The following is an 18,776-nucleotide window of genomic DNA, read 5'->3' on the forward strand; positions in this document are numbered from 1 at the left end:
GGAGTTAGTGTGTACATTCTCTGGCCCCCTTGCCCTTTGGTTGGCAGGGTGTGGATGTCATTCTGGGGCACGTGTTCTAGCCTGACCTCCCAAGTTCCCCAGAGGGGTTAAGCTCCAATGGCCACAGTGGTGACCTGCATGGTAATACAATTCAATCAGCTGCCGTCCTTTCCCTGTCATCTTCCCATCACTACTACTTCCCACCCATACCTCCCACATAAACTAGGTGGATTTGAAACTTTGGTGGGGGGAACCCAAACTAAGACTTTTAACCGGCCCAAGATCCCTCAGCTAGGACTTCAATTCCAGATTACAATTTCAAGTAGTTTTGAGAAACCCTTTCTTAGCACCTTAAACTATGTGACATTAGAGAAAAGGCAGTACTGAAGAAAAAACAAGCCCTGGGAGAGGAGATGGAAAACATCCATTTCAGACCCTGGATGCTCCAAGGTTACATCCGCCAAACACTTATCGAGCTTCCGGTGTGAGTCAGCCATTGCACAAAATGCTAGAGAATCGCAACTAACTTGATTCTGGGACGGACATAAAGACTCCTGGCCAAGCTCGCCCTCAAGGCCATGGTGGGAACCATAGTAAAGCTTTTAGATGAGAAAGGCTGCCTCCAGTGTAAGACTCATTTCGGTAGCTCTGGGACTTCGGCATGACCCATTACAAGTGAACTAGGGTGATTGTGTCAGGCGGCTCCGGTGGCCGTAACAAAACGCCACAGACTGTGTGGCTTACACAACAGAAACTATTTTCTCACACAGTTCTGGAGGCTTGGTCCAAGATCAAAGTGACAGCCAATTCAGTCTCTGATGAGGGATCTCTTCCTGGCTAACACGCAGCCATCTTCTTGCTACACCCTCACATGGGGGAGAGAGGGTGGGAATGAGACACAGAGAGAGCACGCACAAGAGAGCGAGCTCTCTGATGTCTCTTCTTTTAAGGACACTGATCTATCAGATCAGCCCCAGCCCCACCCCTACCCCATGTCATTTAACCTTAGCTACTTCCTTATAGGCTGTATCTCCAAATACAGTCACATTAGGGCTTGAACGTAATTTTGCAGGCACTCAGTTCAGTTCACAGCAGTGAGATTCTGGTAGATTTCTGCAGGTGCGCCCACCTCTTAAAGCGTTTTGTGTTTGGTTTAGCTCGCAATCATAATCATTACCGGTGGCAAGTTAACGTGGAAGCACTTATGACTACAAAAGATAGTTTTAAAATGTAAAGGGCATACATATTGTGTGATTGGATGGTCCAGGACCCCATCTTCAACTACCTCCCAGGGCAATCTGTGCTGCTCCACTTGTGGGGGGAGGGGTGCAATCTGCGTTAAAGAGCCTTTGTTAAAACATCCCCCACTTTTCCCCAGAATCCAAAGTTGTTTTCCTAGGAACATGCCATCTCACTCTCCAGTCTTCTGAGTGATACCTGTGTAATAAAAAATAAATTAGAAGCATGCTGCTTTGGCCAAACAGCTGGATTTCATAGCTGCTAAACAAACCAGCACAATCTTGGACTTTAAGCCAAAAACTCTGATTGGTGAATCTCATCATTGTCCCTTTTCTCTCTCTTCATAGACTAATCAACAATCATTTATTTTATAATGACTGAGGAGTTTCTAGGTGTGAGGCATTGTGCCATCTGCTCTTCATAGGGCTGTGCCTTCAGCAGCTAACAGAACTGAGAAGAGGTGAAAAGTCAATAGGACCAGGCCTCAGTCGTGGACCTGTGGACGCCCTGTCCGTACTCACCTGGCTGCACCTGTGAGAGACCCTTTACCATGTTCTGACAGCTTCTCACTCAGGTGTCTGTACTGCTCTTCTCTCTTCCTGAGGTTACCTCTGACCCCACTGGGGGCAACCCTCAGTCAACGCCCAGCCTCCCTCACTCTGATGGAGGATTCTGAAGTAGAGTCCTCAGAACGATTGTGCACAAGTGGTAGCCCACATTTGAACAGACACTTTACTGACTTCTCTCCCTTCTTTGTCTCATCTTCCACACTTTGTCATTTGTTGGTTCTAGGATTCGTTTCCCAAATTCACTGCCGGAACCCAAGCCTTTGTCCTGGTAGCTTCTTTTGGGGAACTCAAACTGAGACCATCATTTACTGAGGTCAGCAAGTACCCAGCACGTGTGCCACCCTCTCCATTCCAGTGCTCTTGACAGACATGCCTATGGACCATGGCTTCTTCCCACTGAATCAGGAAAACATCTTAGAATTCTCTGAGCAGCCAGTGGGAGCTGACCAGTATTGGCATGTGGGATGAAATCCACTTCCCATCCCAGCCATAAAGAATAAATGTTAAAAGAGCAGTAGTCAGGAAATGTTTTAAGAGCTTAGGAGCAGGAGAGTTGGACTGTGGTGGGCTAGAGAGAAGAGAAAGTATCCACAGTGGTAGGACCTGTACTGAACCTTGAAAAATCGCCACAGTCCTGACAGAGCTTCCTGGGTGGTGAATAACAAACAGGATAGATAGGGAAATGTGCCCAGTATGTTCTAAAAGCAGAGGATCTAAGCAATAGAGGAGTTTATATTGACTCTGTCAGAGGGATTATGTCTAAGATCTTGAGAATTTTTTCCTACAAATCACATGTAGGTTTTAGTTTCTTGATCTCCCTAATTCCTGTGATTTTGATCTTCAACCAACTGGATCCATTCATCACCCTGTATCAGACTTTGAAACTGCCTCTCTACAATCTTGAACTCTGAATGTTGTCTTTCTTCTAAATTCCACTCTGACTCTTTCCTTCAAAGTTCTTACCTCCTCCTATCAACCCCCATAATGATGGCTCTAAATTATGAAGATGGTTCAGAAATTTCTGTCTATCCTTCACTTCAGTTACCCGATGGATATTTCCAACTGGTTGTCTTAACAGCCACTCGAAGTCCACATGCCCCAAGTCAAACTCATCTTTACCCACAAAACAGGCTGGCTTGCTGCTTCCCTAGTTTTCTGAAGGGCGCCACCATTCCTCTCTCTATCAACCATGCTCGAAACCCAGGAGGAAAGAAAACAAATCTAAAAAGAATGCCAGGCTAATCCACCCCTCCACTCCCCTCACCTCTAAAACCCTCAGTTTGTTTCTCAGAGTCCATAGTCTCTCATGATTCATCTCTCCCTCCGATTTCCCCCTCTTCATTTTTCACTTCCTTCTCCTAATGTCCTCCATGCTATTCCTTATGTTCCACAAATAAGTGAAACCATATGATAATTGACTTTCTCTGCTTGACTTATTTCACTTAGCATAATACCCTCCAGTCCCATCCATGTTGATGTAAAAGTTGGGTGTTCATCCTTTCTGATGGCTGAGTAATATTTTGTATATATGGACCACATCTTCTTTATCCATTCGTCTGTTGAAGAGCATCTCAGCTCTTTCCACAGTTTGGCTATTGCGGACATTGCTGCTATGAACATTGGGGTACATATGGCCCTTATTTTCACTACACCTGTGTCTTTGGGGTAAATACCCAGGAGTGCAATTGCTGGGTCATAGGGTAGCTCTATTTTTAATTTTCTGAGGCACCTGCAGACTGTTTTCCAAAGTAGCTGTACCAACTTGCATTCCCACCAACAGTGTAAGAGAGTTCCCCTTTCTCCACAACCTCTCCAACATTTATTGTTTCTTGCTTTGTCATTTTTTGCCATTCTAACTGGTGTAAGGTGGTATCTCAGTGTGGTTTTGATTTTAATGTCCCTGACGGCTAATGATGATGAACATTTTTTCATGTATCTGTTAGCCATTTGTATGTCTTCTTTGGAGAAGTGTCTGTTCATGTCTTCTGCCAATTTTTTGACTGGATTTTTTTTTTTTGGGTGTTGAGTTTGAGAAGTTCTTTATAGATCTTGGATACCAGCCCTTCATCTGTAGTGTCATTTGCAAATATCTTCTCCCATTCTGTGGGTTGCCTCTTTAAAGGGGGCACGTACTACATGGAGAACTGGGTGTTATACAAAAACAATGAATCGTGGATCCCTACATCAAAAACTAATGATGTATTTTATGGTGACTAACATAACATAATAAAATAAAATTTAAAAAAATTTCAACTAAAAAAAAAATAAAATAAATAAAAAGAATGCCAGGTACCACGCTACTTATCATCACCCCGTAGTCTCATTTAATCCTCACAACAGGCAAGGAGGTAGACAATACTGTCTCCATTTTTAAGTGAGAAAACAGAGGCTAAGAGGAGTTAAAAAATTTGCTTGAGGTTGGAAAGTAGAGCTAAAAATAGCTTTAAAAAATAGAGCTGGGATTCAAACTCAGGTCTGTTTGACTCTAAAGTTTGTGTTCTCATCATTCTTCTCAAGATCTTTTATTTTCCCCTGAGATAACTCTTGCCTCTGTCTATCCCTTCCATTTCCCTGCTACCACTCCCATCTAATGTCACACCCCATGGGCGAGTCTCTATCAGGTCTCCCTGCTCATAACAGCCAAGGGCAGCAGGTGCACACAGCATAGCAGTAGGTGCGTGCTATGGGGAGACTGATGTTCAACCTGCCTAATGCATGGTTACTGGCCTCAGAAGAATGTACCACTCAGCAGAGACTATAGGAGAGAGATGGTGGGAGGACTGTGAGAGGAAAGGGTAGGAGGTGGAGAGAGGGGAGAAAGGAATTGGGTGTGGGCTAAGGAGAGAATCTGCCAGTGTCATGGTTTGCTATGGAAACCTTTGGTTGGCTCTGCCCCCAGTCTATTTCTGGGTACTCTTCCTCACCCCTCCCTGCTCTCCACACAGGTACAATGTGGGCAACCATGATTGTAAACTAGGACCTCCTTCCCCTAACACCATCCTAAATGTGAAACCAAGCAGCCTAAAGAAGCTCTTCTAGAGGGTATTTGTGAACATTGGTTGGATTTCTTTTTAATATTACTAGCTAACATTGTCAAGCTCTTACTCATGGGCTAGACTCTGTGCTAAGCACTTTCTAGACATTACATTATTTAATCCACACAACAACCGCATTCTGCAAAGAGGTGGGTTAGGCTCACAAAAATGTACCTGGGGTCCCAAGGTTGAGACTGCCAGCTCTAGGACCCTGTATACTTCACCACTATATTAAAGTGACAATCTAGCATATCCTCCAAAAAAAAAAAAAGGTTTTTGTCACAAAAGTAACATAATCATACTGTGTGTGTGTATGTGTGTGTATGTGGTCATTATAAAGTATAGATAAACAAAAGAAAATAAAAAATCCTATTACCTCACCATCCAGGAATAACTACTGTTAACATGTTGGTAAATATGTCCCTGGGCTTCTCTATGCCTATACACACTATTCTTCTTTAATGAAAATAGAATTATACAGTGCAGATAGTTTTGTAACTTTTGTTCATAAAACAGTGTATCGTGGATTTCTTTATCATTAAAATAGTCTTCTAGGCTACAGGAGGCTGTATAGAGCTGCTATCTTTCTTTGAATGGATGTACCACAACTTATTTAACCAATCTTTATTATTAGACATTTAAGGTTTGGGTTTTGTTTGGTTTTTCAGCCTTGTACTTTTGTAAGTAATTCTGTGATGGACACCCATATGCTCAAAGCCTTCCAAAAAGGCTCATCAGAGCCTCCTCCAAATCCCTCAACTCTCTGCAGCTGGAGGGAACATGGCTTTGGCACATAGCACCTCATCTGTTTGGAGTGCTCCTCCTCACTCTCCACTTACAGCCTCTCAAGTCTCTACCAAAATGTAACTTCTTCAGCAAGCCTTCCAAGACTTCCTGGTTGGATCCGGACTGGATCAAGTCCCTTGGTTGTTTGTGCTCATGGACCCTACATAGTTCCTTTGTTGCACTTGACATATTTGTGATTCACTAACCGGTCATGTAATTCTTTGTCTAATGGCGATCTTCCTTATTAGATTATTAGTTAGTTCTGTGAGGGCAGCATCTGTGACTCATTTTTCACTATGGTATCCCCAGAGCAGAGCAAAGGCATGCAGTAGGTATTTAGTGTCTTTGAAAAAATAAATGAATGAATTTTTGTGGACATCCTTAACTATTTTCTTGAGTAAAGCCAAAGCATGGCTCAAATAACCAGCACATTTTTATGATTTTTCATACCTTGTTCAATTGTCCTCCAGAAAAGTAGTGATTCCTATCCCATCATTAGTGTGTACGTACAGTGCAGGTCTCCCTTTTGTGTGCCTTCAGACAAACTATCATTTATTTTTTGAAAGCCAGTTAAAAAATGACTGCCAAATTACATCAACAGTATTGAGGTTGACCCCAAAATCAAGTTATGTATAGATAGTATGGTCAGTTACTATTTTACACAATGTACTCTGAATCCACAGAGCAGATCTTTCTGCTTATGTATTTATTATGACTGTATGATATTAGTTCTACTCTCAGATCCTAGGTTACCTGATTTTTACAATGATAACTAACATTTGCTGGGGACCCACTGCATCAATACACCATGCCCATGCTTTTCCTGCATTGTCTTATTTAATCTATGCACAGCCTTAATGGGATAAATATCATGATGACTCTCAATCACAGATGAGTAACTGAGGCATAGAGAGGTTAGGTAACTTGCTTGAGGTCACACAGCTAACCAGTCATGGCATCAATATTTGAATGCACATAGCCTTGATTCTAGAACCTATATTCTGAGCTAAGCATTATACAGCTTCCAGTTTCAACAAATAGCCCCTACCTTTTCGGATCCCACTCCAAGCTGCCTTGAGTCAAAAATATCTTGGATCCAACATTATTTCAAAATTGTCTTTCTAGAGATAATTTAAGGACCTACTATCTGCCATAGATCTTATATCAACTCATTTTCAGTACTTTTATTTCAGTGTTATTATTATTACCATTTTACAGATGACAGACTGAGGCTCACATAAGTTATGTAACTTGCCCATACGGCTAGGAAGCAGTAGAACCAAAATCTTGATCAACAACCTATAACTCCTTGGCTCCCAGCTATTACATGTTGTTTATTCATTAACCTTTTTTTTTTTTAGCCAAGACTTTTACGAAATAAACTCATCTGCTGGAAAAAAGTACTTGAATAAGAGAGAGAAGATTCTAGTTCCAGTGTTGCCGCTGACTAACTCTGTGATCTTGGGCACAGAGGAATCATGAGCTGTAAAGACCCTTCTACTTCTGGGGGTGCCTGAGTGGCTCCATAAGTTAAGCAACTGACTCTTGATTTCCGCTCAGGTCATGAACTCAGGGTTGTGAGATGGAGCCCCGCATCAGGCTCCACACTCAGTGATGCGTCTCCTTAAGATTCTCTCCCTCTGCCCCTCACCCCCACTCACACACGCTCTCTCCCACTCTCTCTCGGTAAAATAAATAAATAAAACAGATAAATAAAAAAGCCCCTTCCACTTCTAAACTCTGCAACCCCATGCACTGGGCAATGGAAAGAACATCAACTCTGACCCCAGAAAGATCTGTTTTCAAAATGTGGCTTGCCGCTTCCCAGCTGATGGATCTTGGTCATGATGGTTAAGTGTTTTGAACTTTATTTTCCTCGTCATCGAAATGGAGATAATAGGTTCCTTGCTGTATAATTATGAGGATTAGAGCTAGCACATGGCACGATTCCTGGTGGGGGCTGGCACCCGTGAGGAGAGGGGCGCTGGCGCCAGTGCCCGCTGTGCTGATGGCTGGCGGGTGGCTTCCCTCCGTGGCTTGTGCCAGCCTCAGTCTCACCGTAGGACTCTCTGCCCGCATTCGCCTCTGCTCAAGCTAACACACGCTCACACCTTTGAACCTTCCTGTGACTATGACACAAACTTTTCAATCTCTCTTCAGGTGACCTTCACTTGTACGGAAAATCTGAAACTGTACAGTCAGAGTTGCGTAACTGTGAGGCTGGCCTATAAAGGAAGCCGCTCTTCTCTTCCTCCTGCAATTTGTTTTTTCTTCAGCAACTTGAGGCATTCCCCTTGTGGGCGTGTGATCTCCCCAAAGGCAGCAATAGCTCAGGCAGCCACAACCACAGCCCTCAGCCGCTGCAACTGAGTGTGAGGAGCACCTGGCCTCCTGCAGGGCCAGAGCTCTGAGAGGTTCCATCTGGTGGCTGCCCGAGAAAAGGCGGGCCCAGAGCAGTGAGTGCTGAGTGTGGGAGCTGGCTGGCCTTCCCGGTGCAAAGCTACCTCTGGGAGAACCTCGGTCGAATGCCAATGACGCAGGACCCCAGACGCCAGAAGAACCAACACACTCAGATGGCCCTCTGCCCACTCTAAACGCACCCTTGGCTACGGTCCAGGTAGGAAAGTGAAGGGTTCCCATGTCAGTGCAGGGTCATGTTACAGGGATAGCAGGAATTTCTTAATTTCAGAAATAGGACAAGAGCTACAGAAACGGGCTGTCATCTCTCGGGTGGTCCTTAGCCTGGTCACACTTCAGTATCACTGCGAGACAAAAATGGGCAAAAGATGCGGCCAAATATCACGATAGCGAATTCTTACATCAACCTCACTACGTGCCAGACACTTAATCATCTCTAAAACCCCAAAGGGTAGATAACATTATGTTCACTTCACACATGAAGAATGGGGGGGAGCGGGGCAAGGGATTAAATAACTTGCCTAAAGTCCCGCAGCCAGTAAGAGGCGAAGACACGGTTCGAATCCACATAGCAGCTTGGTTTCAAGCACTAAGCTCTAAACTGCTATGTTTCACCAGAGAAAAATTTCAAAGGACTGATCAAAATATGGAAAAAATGCTTAACCTCACCAGTGACGAAGGGATGGCGTGGTGAAGTGCGCATGTGCAAATACCCTGAGCGTCTACATCGGCCTTTGTAGAAAGGTGATTTGTCAGGCTCTATCAGAGGGTCCTCTGTGAATTCCCCTTGGCAGGATCCCACTGCCAGCGATCTATGCCTCTGGAATACGCAAAAAGCGTTATGTACGAGGATGCTCCATATGGCACTGTCTGTGCGAGATTGCTAGTCATCTCTGTCTGTGACTCAGTAAAGCACCTGGCACTTGCTAGGCGTGCCAGGACTATTCACAGGAATATAGGAACAATAAGTATTTATTTAACTAAATAATGATGTGTTTGTCCACGTACTTCAACATTGCTACTAACGATTCAATAGTACACGTGTGACCAGACCAGAGTTCTGCAAAACTAAAATAAATGAAAAAGGCTCTTCTCCTCCCAACTCGGATAGCTGCTACCCGCTGTGTGATCCTGGCTCCGCTGCTCTGGGGCTCCTGACTGGGTCCAGCCAGCCGGACACGCCAGCAGATCAGAAGGAGGAGTGAGAGGTTAGAGGACTGATGCCCCTCTCCTCTCCCTCCAGGACAAGCTGTCGTTTCCTGAGCGGTTGACATTCCTTGCAGCCCCAGCTAGGCTCAGCTCTCTCTGAATGGTGCCCCTCCTTTATGGCTATGACTCACACCAGCTTGGTGACACCTTTCCTTCCCCTTCAGGTCTCAAAGAGGGGACAGTTTCCGTCGTCGCTAGTCTCCCTTTGCATCACCATCCCCACTGCTTCCACGCACCTGCCCTCACCTCTGTAGCTACCCTCCCCCAAACGAAACAGGCTTCACTTGAAGCCCCCGAGTTCACCATCCATTTTGCTAGGACCCTAAGTGATTCAACCTCAGAGTTTCATCCAGTGCATATTTATGGAGCACGCGCTATGTTCTGGGAATCAATCCTGTACTGGTGTTACCAGCATAAGGAAGTCAGTCCCTTCCACCTGCTGGCTTGGGGAGGAGCACTTGTAGCAGAGATCTCTCATGGGCCCATGCAGGACTTCTTCCTCCAAATCTGGTCAGGGCTCAGCTCTTTTCTAGGGGAAAATGAATTAGGAGGGTGTACATTCTGTTAAATTACTTCTTGTTCAGGTGTCAGTTTCAGATAAATCTGAGTCCAGTGAAAACAGCCGTGCCTCTAGAAAGCTCCTAAGAACTTTATCCAATAGAACAAATGCAGTGAGTTCAAGGAGGCCAGGGGGAGCTAAGTGGAAGTAAACCTGCTTCTCTCGGGGGTCCCCATTTCACAGAAGGGCACCACCAACCATCTCGTCCCAAACCTACAGCCCTAAAATCTCTTGCTCCATCTCTCAGAACTGCTCTCTGCTTCACCCTCTCTTATCCATCATCGCTTCCATTGCCTTGGTCCAGGCCCTTACCTTTTCTCGCCTGGCTTGTGATGGGCATGAGGAGTGGATTGTGTCCTCACCTCTGAATTCCCAACCCAGCCTCGGGTCTGGCATCCCGTAGGCCTTCAAGGAGGTTGACTGCATGACAAAAGTCTATCACAGTGGCCTCCCGCCTTTAGTCCTCCACCCGTCTATCCTCCCTCCTCCCCCACGAGGTCTTTCTCAACCAGAGATAGGCTTACATTATTACTTGAAGTCCTTCAGTGCTCCATCATGGCTCTTAGTGAGGGGTCGCCGAACTTTCTCTGTAAAGAAAGAGCAGATATTTTAGGTTTCGTGGGCCATGGCATCTGTTGCACCTCCTCAACTCCGCTGTTGTAGTGTGAAAGCAGCCATATACGGGACCTGATGAATGAGCTCAGTTATAGTCCAGTAAACCCTGACTGGCAAAAACAAGGGGAAGACTAGACATAGACCCCAGGCTGCAGTTGCCAACCCTGTTGTAAACCCGTCCAAGCTGTCCGGCGTGGCCTAGGGGTGGCTCATGGCCCAGCTTCTGTCTGGCTTGTCCCCTGGCACTCCTATGTCACACATCACTCTCCAGCATCTTACAATTCCTCAGATGTGCTATGTGCTTTCCAGTATGTGTGACTTTGCACTTGTTTTTCCTTTCTAGAAATCCCTTCTGCCATCTCTGTCTCTGAAACATGTCTTTTAAAACCCCTTGCTTGTTGATGTCTTCCCTATGTACCCTCCCCTCCCCTGCCCTCACCCTCCTTCTGTTGCCTTTTTGTTTGCTCCTGCTTCCATGATTGCACTTAACCCTCTCCCGACATTACTTCTCGACATGTCTGTGTCCAGTTATGGAAGGGGATGATGCCTGGTGCAGAGACGCTTAGGAGATGCTGTTAAGTTGAATTGAAGCCAAGGTACCTTTCAGTACAGTGATTCCTGGTTTCCCAGAGACAACTCCAGTTTTTGCTTGTGGCTCCAACATAATTCTTAATTAGTGCCCCTTTTTACTCTCAGAAGTGACCCATGTTTATGGTAAATGATGTGGTTGCCCCACCTTTCAGCATTCTTTGAACCACAGTGCATAGGTGGCTGGGCTGCCTGGCCAGTCCATGGGTCAAGCAACAGAAGGGCTCAGGTCTCCTTGCCAGTGTTGGCCAGCAGATCCACATCCCTGGCTTCCTCAGGCCTGGGCCTGAACAGCCACGGGGCCAGGCCAAAGAGGTTGTCCATACAAGTTCAAAAGTCTGTGCATGCAGCCCAGGGGGCTAGGGTCCCTCGAGGCATCCAACACAGTCACACTTTCAAGGAGGGTACAGTCCCACGGTGGCCAGTTCTCCTACCCATGACTCAGAACAACCCTAACCAAAGCCAGAACAGTGGGGAGAGAGCAACAGGACTTCATGCTCAGTTCAGGAAATCCCTCAAACCCTGGTTCCACCAGGGGCAGGTCATTCATGGTGCCTGTCTGTACAAAGTGGGGATACTTTATTATAGCGACCGTCCCTCATCAAGGGTCAGAGAAGTAGCTCCTGGACAAGGTGCCCAGAAAAGAGAAAGAGAAATGCTGAATGCCCATTCCCCCCACCCCCACGCCTCCTCCACTTGTTTGACAAGCAGTCTGGTTACCCTAGACTCTTTCCTGAACTTCCTCCCTCCTCCCCCGCACCTCAGACACTTCCATCTCTGTTCCCTGGGCCCCTCACAAGAATACGAAATGGCCACCCGGATGTGGGGCTGCATAAGGAGCCCTTGGTTCTTTGAAATCCATCTCAAATCCAGGAGTGGTTCCCACAGTGCTCACAGCTCTGAAATCAGAGTAAAAGGCAACTGAATGCATTTACCAAAAATGTGTCCTTCTGCATGTAAGTCTCAAAAAGTTATCTGTACAACCATCTCCCCACAGCTGCCCTCCCAAAAGGCCAGCCTTATTATTTCCAAGAGAATCGAGCTCCTTCTTGACCTCAAGGTTCTAACTCATGACCTTGAATCTATGCTCCTGACTTTTTGTTTATTAAGTCATTTGAGTAGCTTTTGAATAATTCCCACCCCAACCCCAGCTACATTCAGTTTTTCCAAAGGGACATGCCTCCCTCATTGTGTATCAGGCAATGCCCTGCTTTAAAAATATATGCCAAGAAGCAAAAATGCAAACTTTGAAAACAAAATGATCACTAGCAGACATTCAGAAGGATTCTGTGCACAATGAGCAGTTTGTTTACAAATTGAAAGTGCTCCTGAATTTGTTTGTAACTTCTTAAAGCAGAGGCTTCAGGAACCCCTGTCAAATAAAGACCATCTCTCAAATTACAGCAGAAGGAAAACAGGAATCAATTTATTCCAAATTTCTTGGAAACACTTCTTTTTTGTCCCCCATCTTGACTTACATTACATAGAACACAGGGGTATGATTGAACTATAGCCAAAAAATAAAGTAAAATAAAATTTTGCATCAAAGAATATGACAAAACAATTTGGTGGCAAAAGTTGTGAATTCTGAGACTTTTCAGCAAATAGGTGATTTATTACCCTCCATGCACAAGATACTCCATAGGCTTAGAACAGAGGGTCATAGATGAACCAGGAACGCTCCCTGTTCTCAAGGAGCTATCCATTCGGAGGATAAATAAGAGAGAATATGAACAAGTTACATAAAGCAAATGAGCTATGAGATCTTGAACAATTTATGCAACGTTACTAAGTCGGCTTTGTCAACAATAAAAATGGAAGTTGGTATCTCATAGGATCTCCATGGGATTTAGAGGTGATGCCAGTCAAGGGTACATACAGTGCTGGGGAACAGAATAGGCCATCATCAGGTGTTAGCCATCCAACTCCTGTAGCTCTCATCCATCCACATGTGTCTTACCTGGTCATTGCAGAAAGTAGAAAGGAGAGGTTATTCAGCTCGGAGAATCAAGGAAGGCTGCATGGAGGAAGTGGGATGTGAGAAGGTCTTTAGGGACAGAGATGGGGTCAGGAAGGAGGAGTCCACACTCAGGAGGTGTGTGAACTACAGCAGGAGGAAGGACAGGCTCAGCATGAGCCTAGGCCAGGTTCTAGAGGCTGTGGACAGGTCTGACTAGCATAAAAGATACCTAACAGGGAAAAACAAGGGGTTAGGCTGGGAACAAAGGTTGAGATCAAATTTTGAAGGAAGTTTGACCTTCCATGCTGAGATATTTGAGTGTATCCTATAGGCCATAGAGAGCTACCAAAGGTTTCTGAGGAGAGGAGTAATATTCTGAGTTATATGTGAGAATGTTTTTCTGGTAGCAGTGGACCAAATGGATAACAGTAAAGAGACTGATCAAAAGGCTATGTTAATAGCCCAGGCAGGAGGTTAATGAGGGCCTAAGGAAACTCAGAGACTTTAGAATATAAGTGAAGGAGACATTCTGGAGGAAGATCAGCAGGCCTAATTTCAGGAAGGATGGCTGGAGTCAGCTTCCAGTAATTCACATTTTGAACTTGGGTGTGGACACCATTAAAAAAGTTAGGGAACCCAGGAAGAGGAACTAGTCTCAGAGCCAGGTGAGAAGACATTTGTAGCTCTAGGGTCTGACTCGAAGCCTTCTCCTGGCAAGAAGGCCTTGCACGGAAATAACTCTCTTTCCTCATCTGTGAAATGGGGATATCTGAGTATATTCCATAACTTCACACAAATAGCTTTCCTGATTTCTAAGTTTGGGTTTCTCAGGGGCTGGAGTCTCTTCAGTCATGATTCACTATAATTTGGGGAGTAAATGAATCACCCCCTGTGAGCCTATTTATATCTATTACGAGTTAGTCAGGAAGCCTTACACAGGCTGGCAAAGTCATCTATGGGCCCAACATTCTAAAAGCATCAACTTGGAAGCCAGAAGATGGGTTTCAACTATTTGCTAAATGTCAGTTTTTTTGGTGTATAGAATTCCAACAGCAGTTATTAAAACCCAATTATAATACTGTATCTGTCAGGGTCAGTCAGAAAAATGAACCATACTGAGTATTTTAACAGAGAGAATATAATGTAGGGATTTGGTTAAATGTGTGTTGGAGGACTGATAAAGCAAAATGAAAACAGGGGACTAACACCAAGGTAATAATAGTTGCCACCACCAGTAAGGAGGACAAAGAGAAAAGAACGGGGTTATCAGAACCTACAAGCTTAGAGAAAGATCCCATGGAGCTGGGGCTCAGAGCTCCATGAAGGGAGCAGTGCCCAGCTCATGCTGCTTTCTGAGGGGTCCAGTGAGGCTGATTCTAGGAATGCTGGAAGAAGATGAACCAGAACCAACTACCACTGCTGGGTGAAGGAGTAATGTTGGCTTGAGCAGCCAAAAAGGAAGAAACAAGTGCCCTCTCCTCTGCTCCTTCCCTCCTGCCGCCTATTGGAGGAACAAACAGGAAGCCAGCTAACAAAGGAGAAATAATTTACAGAGTCCCAGCATCACAGAAACTATAGAAGGGAGAATTTTGAGCTGAGAACCAATAGTTGAGTAACTAACATGAGGACTTTTACATCATGACACATGTACAGATTGCCGTACTTATTTTCTGAACAAACAACCACAAAACATAGGAACTGACTCAGGTAATAGAGCATGGGCTAGAAATATTAAGCTGTTCTCCTGCAAGCCTCAAAGTAAAGGAACAACTATTTTTTTGGTGGGGGGGGGAGCAAAAGTTCTTGTAATAGTGGAATCTGTTATGTATGGAGATTGAGGCAGATGTGCCCAATTGCTCCCACTGGTTTATGCCCTTGTATAATCCCCTCCCCTGAGTTAGAATTGCTCTTAACTAGTAGAGTAGGCAAAGGTGATGAGATGTCACTCCTTCGATTACATTGTGTTATGTGGATTCTATCCTAGCAGATTGCAGTGAGAAACGTTCTCCCGGCAGCCTTGTCTTCATGGCAAACATCCATGTTGTGAAGTGCTAGTGGCTTCTAGGAGCTGAAGGTGGCTTTCAGCGACAGCCGGTAAGAAGCAGGGACCCTCAGTCGTTCAACTACAAGGAAATGAATTCTAAACAACAACCTCAATGAGCTTGGAAACGATCATCCTCAGAGCCGCCATGGCAAAGCCTGGTTGCAGCCCTTCTGAGACCTTGGGCAGAGGACCCACCTGAACTGTGTGCAGAATCCTGATGCATGGAAACCCTGTTAGTAAATTAAACTGTATTAAGAAATGTGTGTTGTTCTCTGGAAAACAGTATGGAGGTTCCTCAAAAAGTTGAAAATAGAGCTACCCTATGACCCAGAAATTGCACTACTGGGTATTTACCCTGAAGATACAAATGTAGGGATCCGAAAGGGCACATGTGCTCCGATGTTTATAGCAGTAATGTCCACAATAGCCAAACTATGGAAAGAGCCTAGATGTCCATCAACAGATGAATGGATAAAGAAGATGTGGTATATATATACAATGGAATATTATGCAGCCATCAAAAAAACGAAATCTTGCCATTTGCAATGATATCGATGGAACTAGAGGGTATTATGCTAAGCAAAATAAGTCAATCAGAGAAAGACAATTATCATATGATCTCACTGATATGAGGAATTTGAGAAACAAGACAGAGGATCATAGGGGAAGGGAGGGAAAAAATGAAACAAGATGAAACCAGAGGGGGAGACAAACCATAAGAGACTCTTAATCTCTGGGACGCCTGGGTGGCTCAGTCGGTTAAGCGTCTGCCTTCGGCTCAGGTCATGATCCCAGGGTCCTGGGATCGAGTCCCGCATCGGGCTCCCTGCTCCGCGGGGAGCCTGCTTCTCCCTCTGCCTCTGTCTCTCTCTCTGTCTCTCATGAATAAATAAATAAAATCTTTAAAAAAAAAAAAAAGAGACTCTTAATCTCAGGAAACAAACTGAGAGTTGCTGGAGTGGAGCGGGTGGGAGGGATGGGGTGGCTGGGTGATGGACATTGGGGAGGGTATGTGCTATGGTGAGCGCTGTGAATTGTGTAAGACTGATGAATCACAGACCTGTACCCCTGAAACAAATAATACATTGTATGTTAATAAAGAAAAGAAAAGAAAAGAAAAAAAGAAAGGAAAAGGAAAGAAAAGAAAAGAAATGTGTGTTGTTTTAAGCCGCTTGCTTTGTGGTAATTTGTTACACTGCAATAGAAAACTAACAGGGGGATGATCCTTATTTGTCTATATCCCCTAGACGTTCAGTATTGGCCTGATGTTTATTGCAGCTAACATGCGCCACGAGTTTTCAGTCTTCAAAAAGCCAGTATGGGAGAGCAAGCCGACAAGTACGCAGGCCATTCCAGCTGGCGCGATGTGGTCACGATGCAGGTGTGCCCGAGGGGCCTCAGATCCTGGAGGAGGGCAGGTTGACAAGAACAGAGGTATGAGAAGCCTTCAAAGGAGGAAGTCTTAGTTAAAGGAAGATTAATTCGCTAATTAGGAAAGGGGACTTTAGGCAGAAGTCCAAAAAAATTAGATTGTTCTGGATAGCTGATCAATTTTCTTCAACTTCATACATGTAGCAGAAATCAGAAGGGGTTCTTCCGTAAATTGTTTTGCTCCCATCAGATTTACACTCATATTTCAGCATTCAATTGAAAATCCAGAATCCAGAAGAGGCAAAAAAAAAAAAAATGTGTGCTTGAACTTAAATATGTCTCTTTATAGAGATTAGATTAACAATTGTTTGTCTTAATAACCAGCACTTCCTCTTGAAACTGTGCCCAAAACAACCTTAAAAAGCTCCAATTTCATGAAACGTGTCACTTCCTCTCCACTCACAGCCCCCTTTTTCCTTCCTTCCCCTGGGTCTCACTTTTTTTTTAACATAATACTTCAGTGTTTGAAATAATATCCCTCTTTGGCAGGCTGATATGCTATAACTCCCATTTTTCTGGGGAGATTTTGATCTCAGCCAAGGTCACAAACAGCAGAGCTAAGATTCAAGTCCTCACCCCAGGAGCCTCTAGATGAGCCCCATAGCGGTCTTCTTGCCATTGTCTGACCTTGGATGGGCCTCCCACCCACTCCTGGACTTCTCAGGCACCTTCCTCCCTTCCCATAACTTCATGGAGCCAGTTCTTTGGGACTCAAACACATGGCCAGCCCAGCCATGCCACTCATTTTCATGCTAGTCAGGGAAACTTTGGGGCAGAACCATGATGGTGGAGACCAGCCCCTCCTGGCTCGCTTTGGACCTGACTGCACTGCACGAAGGAATGGAGGACAGAGCAGATGAAAGAACAGAGGGAAGGGAAAGGTGACCATGGTTGCTTTCAACCACACCCAAGTAATGAGCTGAGAGATTTCTTGCATGTGTGGCCAAAGACTTAAGTCCCTGTCACACTCCTGTCCCTTTCACATCAGGTTCCCAAACATCTGCTGATCAACCTCTTACCCATCTCAAGTTATCATGGAACCTGCTGGGGAAGAACCCTGTCTTCTGTGAGTTCTCTAAAGTGCCATGTACCCCTCCTCCCACAAGGGCAGTATAATTAGTCATGTAGAAACACTGTGGGGCTACCATCTCCTTTAAGGTGGGCTATTAACTTTTCAGAGAGTGTGAAGAGCTACTACTCTATTTTAAATAAAGCTAATGCCAAGGGACCCACATTCAAAGTTCTAAAACAGCAACTACTCACCCACCACCACCCACAGATCAAACGATTGAGATTTTCAGCTTGGCCTATTATTTATTTAGAATCAGTACTGATTTCTATCTGGATGATGTAGTCATTCAAGCTGACATCTCAAAAAGCATCCAATAGTACAGTCCCTCTCCCTTAAAAACATTCTAGGGAGGTCCTGTAGCAGCACCCTCCATAGCTGTGAGTTGACTTCTCCCAAATATAAGAGTGCTCATGAACTGACCTGAATCACCTGCTTCTCTGTACCTTGCTGAGACCATGCTCAGACCAGAGACGCCTAAGCTGGAGGCGTCAGAGATGGAAGCCCAGGCAGCAAGGGCTCATTTCTTTCTTTCTTTCTTTTTTTTTTAAGTAGACTCCGTGCCCAGCGTGGAGCCCAACAGCAGGGCTTGAACTCGTGACCTTGAGATCAAGACCTGAGCTGAGATCAAGAGTCGGGCATCCAACCAACTGAGCCACCCAGGCACCCCAGCAAGGGCTCGTTTCTGTTGGAGCCCTGGCCTTCGACACATTGGTAGCCACTGGCAGAGGCTTTGAGGCCAAAATTATGACTCAATACTTGCTGCAGCCTTCCCTTTAACTTCTGAAGTGGAAATTGTGGGGCGGGAACTGGGGTGGGAAATGGACAGGTGGAGGGAAAATAAAAATAGAGCCTCTCTTTTAAAAAATACAATTAACTTAAAAATTAAAAATTAAATTAAAAAAAAAGGCACTAAGAGAAAAGTTTCCTTAAGGAACATCTTTGCTGTGTGTCAATTAGTGAGCCTGCTCTTGCTGTAGGTTTTCTCTGCCGCCTCAGAGCCAAATCTTCAGCCTCCCACACAGATCTGTGAAACCAATTGTCTTCCCCAAACATGTGGTAACCACAGAGAAGTGAAATTAATAAAACTGCTCCAAAAGATGATTTCTAAAGATGACATTCCTACTCTAGTTTTAGGTTTTCTTTCTTGCGGCCAAGTAGGGGTCTGAAGGGGGAGTAGGAGTTGTGAGGTAAAGGATCTGGGGCTTTTTTTTTTTTTTTAAATTTTAGAGTTTTTAGTTTAACATAGTTGTT

Source organism: Neomonachus schauinslandi, chromosome 6 (genome assembly GCF_002201575.2).
Source record: "Neomonachus schauinslandi chromosome 6, ASM220157v2, whole genome shotgun sequence".
NCBI classification, from domain to species: Eukaryota; Metazoa; Chordata; class Mammalia; order Carnivora; family Phocidae; genus Neomonachus; species Neomonachus schauinslandi.